The following is a 7,372-nucleotide window of genomic DNA, read 5'->3' on the forward strand; positions in this document are numbered from 1 at the left end:
CCTAGACTACATTGTGTGTTTTAGGCTACTCTAGCTCCATAATAGAGAGACTCTGATTCAAAAAACCAAAACACACAGCTGAACAAGGAGATGGATAGGTTTAAGTATAAGGTGTGAAAAGGTCCCATTCCAGATTATTGTGTTTGCATAGCAGACCCCTCCTCCTCATTCCTGGATCTGGAGAGAATTCAGAATTCCTTCTACCCCAACTGCACTGATTTTGGCCTCAGGATCTCCAATGAGGAATATCCAAGCCATATGTCTTTTTCATCAATCAGGGATTCTTTTACTTCCTTGCATTAAATGTCCACCGAGGTGCATGGGCATTCAGAAAGCCTCACCACTGCAGCTGGGTTTGAACCCAGTGTAGAAGCTGAGAGATGTATTGTGTTGGTCCCATCCGACATTCATTTCTGCTGATTTTAGTCCCACAGGACACCTTGATTTACTAGAGGCAGGAGAGAGTGAGTGTATCCAGAGTGCCTGGAATTTTAAGTTGTTGTCTGGGACATAGCAGAGACTGTGCCTCTGCAGCTTTGACATTCCCCTGGCACTGTGCCAACAGGACTACCCTAGAGGGTAGCGTGTTGCTTTTCTCCTTTCCAGAGCACCGTCATTGTGCACAAAGCCAGAGCTGTGCTGCACAAGGTCCCCCACCCTGTACTGTCCTGGCAAACAACTCTGTCCAGGCCACGTTCTTGCTGTAGTGAAAAAGCATGTGGAACTTGGATCTCATCAGAACTTGGAGAGCTACCACGTTGGTGGGACTGAGTCCAGACTGGTGTGGAAGATTGTGGAGGGTGTCCGAAGCTTTGGCATTAGGTTATATTCCCCAAGAAAAAAACTCCTCATTGTATGTGTGTGTGTTTGGTTAAAACATGATGATGTTTATAAAATGATAATAGGAGAGGGTTGGATTGTCCCCTTTGTGAGAGTGGGCCAGAATTCCTCATCACAGAAGGAGAGAATTTTCAACACATCAGGGGAGGCCAGCTCCAGGGTATCAAAAAAAAAAATGTCTCAGAGTAGTGAGGGATTAGGAACATTCTTATCTTAGGGTCTTTAGAAATAAGTTCCTATCTATTGGAGAGCTAGACTTTTTCTATCTAAGGGGGAAAATAAGGGACCACACTTTCAGATGGTAACTTTCTCTTTTAACGAGTCTTAAAAATGCTCTCTGACTCATTCTGTCTGCACAAAGCTGCGTATCTCCATATACTGATATAGTTTCTCTTTACAAATATACATCTCTCCTACACGGCCATACATACCTATTTTCACATGGCTACACATCTGTCTTTTGCATACATTTCTCTGCTACATCTCTTTTCTGTACAGCTTCCTCTTCCTTGTCTTCACACATAGACAAATCTCCACCCAGCCATAGCTATACAGTTCATTTACATAGCTCATTTACACAGCTGTACACCTCATTTGCATAGCTCATTTACACAGCTGTACACCTCATTTACATAGCTCATTTACACAGCTGTACACCTCATTTGTATAGCTCATTTACACAGCTCTCTCGCCATACAGCGCTTCGCACAGTTCCTTCATACTCTCTCACACAGCTCTTCACATGGTTCTTACGTAGTAGCGGCTCTTTCCATAGCTCTCTCACACACATACTTCTCCACTTTTCCCACTTCCCGCTCTCCCTCACACTTCTGCGTCTTCATCTCTCATGAGGTCAGCACATAAACACACTTGGCTCACTTCTGCTGCAGCTCTCGCAGAGCTCCGCACAGCCACCTCTCTCCTTACTGCTGCTCCTCTCACGGCCACACTCATTTTCAGGGCCCGGCCCATTCTCCCAATACAAAATCAGTCATGGAATTTCTCTTAGGCTAGTGATGGTGCATTGACCCGTGCATGTAGCTCTAAGTAGGTGAGGGTTCCCGGATGGTAAACAATTGGCTGGACTGGGAGCCTGAGACTGGGACTATGTGCAAAAAATCAATTACTGAGACAGTTATGTCTAATAAAGTTGCTTCTATCCTGACCTTAAATCAGCAAAACAGCTGGGAAAATGACCTCATGTATTTGTCTCTAGGAGCAACCAAATATTCATCTCTAAGGGCAACCAGCCTCCTTTGAATCTACTTTAAAGTCCAAACAGCTGTTTGTGTAAAAGACTGTCTTTGTGACTGAGAATCCTCTGTCAGTCTGAGTAATGTAAAATATCCTACTATTATTTCTGTTCATCAAAATTATATAGATTAAGCAGAAATCATCCTTCTAACCATCCACAGCTATATGTGTGCCCTATAAGTGTAAAACATACCATCAAAGGGCTGTGGAAAGAACCCCACAACTGTTCTTATTAAGGAGGTATAGTAGTGGTACCCGAGAAAGTTATTGACAGAAAACAACCAATCATTTACAATCAACCCTACGGCTTTGCCAAGTGGGGCTCTTCAGGTTGGTCAGCTTGTTAAACACTAGTTGTCATTGCTGTATATTCCCATGACCTCTTGCAACCAACAGCACTTGGCAAACTTTAAATTAGAATTTTCTTTTGCACTAACCATTTCTGAGGCAAAAAAAATGGGACTTTTTGAAAAGCTTTCTCGGGCTTGTGCTTTGTCTTGTGATTGCATTGTTGATTGTTTTGCTCTAGGCTTCTCCAAGTAGTGGAAATTGTATGAAGGAGTACTTAATCAGGAATTAATCCTTTTACAGGATGGAATTCTTTGGAGCCCAAAAAATACTGTTTTCAATTTGTTAGATTTTAGGGTGCCTGGGGACAGAAGGCTGGAAGGAGGTCAGAGTGTGACTTCAAACAGAGGACACTGGTCATTAGGATACATAGCAAGTGGCACCTAAATTCTTGCTGTGTAGGGAAGCTGTGCAATGGAAGAAAGTCACCTGAACCTTTCTAGGAGGGGCATGGGAATGAGGAAGTTGGATCATCTTCCTTACTGAAATTATTTGTCCAAGGGAGACAGGTTATCTTGGGAAACAGACTTTCTCAGCAAACATTCCTCTCTGGGATGACCCATAATGGTTAAGAATTTCATGCCTTCCTCCATTCCCCCCATGTGGAGATTAAGTGATCAACAAGTCAAGATGTGATTATCATTTTCATGGGGGCACTGTGGAAATCCCCAGGAGGGAAATTACTTAGCTAGAAGGACAGTCTCTCAATACATGACTAAGATTAATCAAAACATTTTCATATGAAGAACATCTTTGATGGTCATGTTTAGAGACCAAATTTATTAGACTCCTGAATAAGATATTTGTCAATTTTACTCTTTACTTCTGTTATATGGACAATGTGAATAAGGGATAGAAAGATGGTTCAGTATTTTTTCTGGACAGGATTAATCCTCCATCAGTAACCATGTCTCTAGTGGGTTGACATCTGAACACTAGTTGCCACCTGCTCCTCATGGTCCCTGACAAGACTTGAGTTGGTGGAGGACAAAGATGGCTCCCCCTAAACTTCTTGGTCTAGGCAGAACACATCACCTAGGAAGCTGCCCACTGCCTCTGGTCGGGCATTTTACCAAGTGCTGACTGAGGGTTCTAGGCCTGGGCATGGGAGAGAAGAAAAGCAATAGCTCTGCACCATACTTAGTGGCTTGGGCAGTCAGGACTCAATCAAGCACCACTTGAGACCCTGCCTAGAACCCCAGGGTAGGGTATTTGGGTATCATTGTGAGAGAGGGGAAGTGGTAGAGAAGGAGAGGCAGAGTGGATGGTGGGCTGGGGAGAGAGGTGCATCTGGAGAGGTGAGTGTTGTGGAAGGAAGGGGCTGTCATAAATGACCTGCTGATGGCTGGACATTGGCTGTAAATAAGGCCCAGGTCTTGTTCCCGGGCCCTGGAACAGCCAAGGGGGCATGTGCTGACAACCATGGCTCCTGTCACTGTTGGATACTGCGCATGGCCCTGTGATCTGGGCCCCTGTTGGTATCTGAGGGCCAAGCTGCCACAGGACCCATGTTGTCTGGGGGATGTCGGAACTACAGGTTGCCTGCAGGATAAGTGTACATGGGCAAAGGCATTGCTGGGCCACAGGCCAACTTCCAGTGGACTTCACAGGCCATTACAAACTTCAGCTAGTGTCCCAAACTGGCCCCCTGGTTCCTAGCAGCTCAAGGCACATTCACCATTTTGTCTTGTGATGTGTCTAGGTGTCCCCCAAGAGGTCCTGGGGGTAACTATTTGCTAAACAAAGCTGAAGGAAAGAGAGAGAGAGAAAGAGAGAGAGAGAGAGAGAGAGAGAGAGAGAGAGAGAGAGAGAAAGGTCTGTAGGGGAAGCGCACTATGACCATTCATGCTCTTGGTCGGAAAGTAAGTTCCTTTTAGTAGTATGGTCCCTGATTGGCCAACTGTAACCATACCACGCTCCAGCCTATAATGTCAAAACATTGCAGGAAAGTACAGGTGCAAGCCCATAATTTCTGCACTCCCAAGAAAGGAGTGAATTGAAAGCCACTCATGGCTACACGATGAGACCCTGACTCAAAACCAATTTCAGAAGCCAGGTATGGTGGCAGCTGCTTTTAATCATTGATTCCTGAGACAAAAGCAAGATAATCAATAAACTGGAAGCTAGCCTGTTCCAGAGAACTAGTTGTAAGGGCAGCCAATAATACACAAAAGAAATCCTGTCTAGAAAAACCGAAATAAATAAAAAGAAAATAATAGATTTTCTGTACCCCATAAATAGGTTTCCCCACTGACATAATAATCCAGATCAAGCCGAATTAAAAAGTAAAAGAACATGGTTATTTGAGCAGAGCAACTCTTGGGTGAGTTCTCCAGCCTGAGGCAGGAGATGAGGCAGAAGTCACATTCCAGAACTAAAGCAGGGAGGTTCTATAGGTTGTAGGCATGGGTGATGTCTGCCACAAGCTGGGTTTATGCCCAAGTATGGTCAAAAACTGAATTCTTTAGTGGGGGCCTTGGGCAGCTGGCAACTTCAGGGAAGGAGCTGCCTTATCCCTGAAGAATGTAGAACTGGGCTTTTTGTTGCCTTCCCTTTGTTCAGAGATTCTTTGAGTCAGTGGGGTTTTGACAGACAGGAATGGGGCTTTCTGGCTCAAGCAGTAGCTCAGCGAGTGAGCTGGATGTTCCCATCAAACAAGAAGGAAGAAAGGAGGAAGGGAAGGCGAGAAGGAAAGAAAAAGGGAAGGAAGAGAAAGAAGCAAGTAAAATATAAACAAAAACAACAAAAAACTAGTTGAACAAAATCATTAACATTAGTATTGAGCTCTAAATTGACCTCTTCGATCTAGGGATGCCATTGCAATGTAGGACAACATTCTCTATCATTTTCGGTGCATTAGCTCCCTTTTCTCAAACCCAGTATTCACCTGTCCCTATTCTATTAAGTAATGTCTTTAAGCCTTAAGCTTGTTCTGTACATTCCAAACTCATGGCCCAAAGGAAAAAAAAAAAAACAAGACTTCACTGTAGGTGCAGGCCTAGTTAAATTCAAGCACAAAGAACCACATATAGGGCTTGTACTGCGTGGCTTTGTGGGTCAACTTGATATAAACTAGAATCATCAGAAAGGAAGGAACCACAGTTGAGGAAATGCCTCCATGAGATCCAGCTCTAAGGCATTTTCTCAATTAGTGACCAATGCGGGAGGACACACCCCATGGTGGGTGATACCATCCCTAGGCTAGTGGTCCTGGGTTCTATAAGAAAGCAGGCTGAGCAAGCCAGGAGAAGCAAGCCAATAAGCAACACATCTTCATGGACTCTGCATCAACTCCTGCCTGTGGATCCTGTCCTGACTTCCTTCAGTGATGATCAGCAATGAGGGAGAGCCAAATAAACATTTTCTTCGCCCATCTGCTTTTTTGTCACGGTGTTTTGACGTAGCCATAGAAACCCTCGCTAAGACATGTTGGTGCTACACAGTGGGGCATCACTCTGATTTGGGGGAGGGTTCTGGAAAGACTCTGCAGCTTTGGGCTAGAAGAGCCATCTCATTGAGTGTTAAGAGCTCAGTGGGATGTTGTTCTGTGAAAACCTGGAAGGTAAGAATGTTGAGAGCACTACAGAGAATGGAAGCTCCTTGGGGAGTTCCAGAAGGAAGTTTAAAGGCTGTCAGGGCCATTTGTTATTTTGAATTAAGATTCTGTGGTTCTGGTTAGCCGGGGCTGAAAATATCAGCTGTGATTAACAAGATAGCAGAGCACTAAAGTGAAATCTTTTTGTTACTAAAACAATTGATGCTGTTAGCTGAAGTGATTAAGAAGAGACCAGCATCCCTGGTAAAACTCTAATGGGAAGTTTTTTCTGACAACAGACAAAAGCTGTGTTCCAGAGACGGCCATGGCTGTACCTTGTGTTGGCAGCAGGACCTGGTAATGTGTAAGCATCACCAAGGTGATATTAGTTTTGCAGCCGTGAAGGGATAATAGAGACTAGTTGTGACTTGGCACTGTGACAAGAAGAGACCATGCTTCTGTAGCATTTGAAGGCCCAAGACTGAAGGGGTCATGCGAAGAAATTGAGGCTCGGCATCATGACGAGAGCCAGTGAGAGGATATCGGTGAAAGTGCAGACCAGTTGCAGCAAGGGACCCCAGCATTTTGTATGTGCCAATACCATGAGAAGAGCACCAAGAACAGTAGCTGCAGAGGGGTGGAGTCAGCCAGAGTGTGGAAGATGAACTGTGTGTACTGCGGAGGGCAGAACCGGATAAGGAACCCAAACCCTTTGGAGGAGTCCAGGAGATAGTGAGTGAATCTCAGATAATTAATTGAGTTATTTATACTGTTGGACTTTGGTTTTGCTTTCTTCAGATTGTGTGGGTGTCCTGGTTTTTCTCTCTTGAAGAACGTATTTAATTTAATTTTGACTTTTAAAGGAGGCCACAGATGAAAGACTTGTACTTTTAAAAGAGATTGAATATTTTCTTTTATTGTTTCTTTGTGGATTTTACATCATTCTGATCCCACTTATTTCCCCATCTCCTCCCATCTGTCCTCGGCCCTTGCCGCCTCCCCCTCAAATCAGACAAATAAAAAAAAAAAAGAAAAAAGAAAACAAAGGAGAAGAAACTTGTCATGGAAGCTGTCTGTAGTGTGGTCCATTGAGTCATAGCTTACCCTTTCGTCCATTCTTCTTGTCTTGCAAGTGTTTGCTCCCTTATGGTCACTGCCCAGGTGATCTCTCCAGCAGTGCCTCCACCAGCTTACCCAGTGCTGCCTGCAGCTCGGAGCTGGGTCAGTTCTGCTCTCAGGTCCTCAGATCTGGGTCACCCAGACATCACCAGGGCCAGCTCTACAGTGTTGCCCAGGCAAGGTCCAGGGCCCTCCCTCCCAGTTGCTGTAAAGGGCATACAGTGGGAGGAGGGGGAGAATCAGCTCTTCAGAACTCATGCCCTCAAGGTTGGCTCG

At 44.8% G+C, this 7,372-nt stretch overlaps 1 protein-coding gene across 1 annotated transcript in view; it reads left to right on the forward strand.

The window, feature by feature from the left end:
• LOC121432406 (zinc finger protein 2 homolog) overlaps positions 1-6,973 on the forward strand; it is a 30,234-nt gene extending 23,261 nt beyond the window's left edge. The window contains exon 7 of the mRNA XM_041630367.1: positions 6,277-6,973. The gene's annotated coding sequence lies outside the window, so the exon portion shown is untranslated. The remainder of the gene's footprint in view (positions 1-6,276) is intronic.
• The last annotated feature ends 399 nt before the right edge of the window (positions 6,974-7,372 follow it).

This window comes from Microtus oregoni, unplaced genomic scaffold (genome assembly GCF_018167655.1).
Source record: "Microtus oregoni isolate MIOR12 unplaced genomic scaffold, Mior012 000034F_ref0000314, whole genome shotgun sequence".
In the NCBI taxonomy this organism is placed as follows: domain Eukaryota; kingdom Metazoa; phylum Chordata; class Mammalia; order Rodentia; family Cricetidae; genus Microtus; species Microtus oregoni.